We start from the raw sequence: 1,543 nt of genomic DNA, 5'->3' as shown, positions 1-1,543 counted from the left end.
TTTTACAGTTTCTCAGACACCTGGTGTCAACCATTATTAGATGACTCAGAGTCCCAGGATGTCAGGCGTTAGCCATGATTTAGTAAATGTCTCATACCAGATACGCATGTAAAAACCATGTCCCCTAACCATAAACTTGCCCGTACAGTGCTCTGTGTTGCGGGAGGTCCTTCTGCTCCTCCAGCCTATCGCCGCTGAGATACCAGCCCATTGGGGCGTGGTCTCTCTCCCTTTAAAAAAGCGGCCACTTCCTTCTCTCTCGCTCTCTTCACTTCCTGCTCGGCTGGCGACTAGACTCCCTTCCTGGTTGTACAGAGGGCTGACGGTGATCTGTAAGGTTTTTTCCCCTTTAAATAAATACTACCCTATTAATCATAATTCCAAACTGCTGTGGCATTGTTTGTGACTTACGCCTTCACTTGGCGCCCAACGTGGGGCTCGAACCCACGACCCTGAGATTAAGAGTCTCATGCTCTACCGACTGAGCTAGCCGGGCGTCCAGGGTGCTCAGCCCTGACACCCCTATTACTACAGATTGGCGCCCAACGTGGGGCGCCATCTGTTGAAATGCGAGCGGCTGGGGTGCTGGGGATGCTTCTTCAGATAGAATTCATGATTACACATTTGAATTAGAATTACAGAAGCTAAAAGTGTGTGTGTGTGGGAGAAGAGTATTTGGTAAAAAAAATTAAGTTTACTGAACCAAAATGGAGGAAGTCTTGCCCCTCCTTCCACCTAACTCCATTCTCTGAAGGTTCCACCTCTTGGTGTGGACCCAAGGACCCATTAGGTCTTTTTTTGTGTCTCTCTGAGACTTTCCTCCTGGCCTATAAACATTCAACATTCCTTTGTCACCTGTTGACCCACAGAAATATGCTCTCCCAGGGACACTACAGACATCACTCTTGTCTGTGATCCAGAGTAGGAAACAGCAACCAAAGAATGGTACGTACATCCATGAGAGAAAGACAAGACCAGAGATCTACACCAAAAACTACCTACCACATAATAACTACAGATCTCAACACAAAAATGTAAACATGAACAGCAAAGACAATATGCCTCTTCCAGAAGCCAGCAACCCTATTGGGATAGGCCCTGAAAAAAGCAATTTAGCTGAAGCAGAAGATAAGGATTTCAAATAGTTAGGAATATGGTAAAGTACCTTAAAGAGGATATGAATAAATGCCTTACTAAAACTGTGAAAACACAGAGTTGAATGAAATAGTGAAAGCATTTCAAGACATGAAAGAAGAATTTAACAAAGAACCACTAAAGAAAACCCCAACTGAAATAAAACTGAAAATAGAAAATTTAGGAGGTCAAAGAGAAACTTCAGAAGTAAGCCTCACCAACAGACTAAAAGATAGAGGAGAAAGGCATTGAAGACAAGATAGAGGAAACGGGGCCGGGCGGTGGTGGCGCACGCCTTTAATCCCAGCACTCGGGAGGCAGAGGCAGGAGGATCTCTGTAAGTTCGAGACCAGCCTGGTCTACAAGAGCTAGTTCCAGGACAGGCTCCAAAACCACAGAGAAACCCTGT

General features: G+C 45.4%; 1 non-coding gene across 1 annotated transcript; it reads right to left on the bottom strand.

The window, feature by feature from the left end:
- Window positions 1–423: 423 nt before the first annotated feature.
- On the bottom strand, window positions 424–496 carry Trnak-cuu. Its single transcript has one exon. It is a non-coding gene; the product is annotated as a tRNA-Lys (tRNA).
- Between the last annotated feature and the right edge of the window lie 1,047 nt (window positions 497–1,543).

Source organism: Microtus ochrogaster, unplaced genomic scaffold (assembly GCF_000317375.1).
Source record: "Microtus ochrogaster isolate Prairie Vole_2 unplaced genomic scaffold, MicOch1.0 UNK113, whole genome shotgun sequence".
In the NCBI taxonomy this organism is placed as follows: Eukaryota; Metazoa; Chordata; class Mammalia; order Rodentia; family Cricetidae; genus Microtus; species Microtus ochrogaster.
This window is presented reverse-complemented; position numbering and strand designations above follow the sequence as displayed.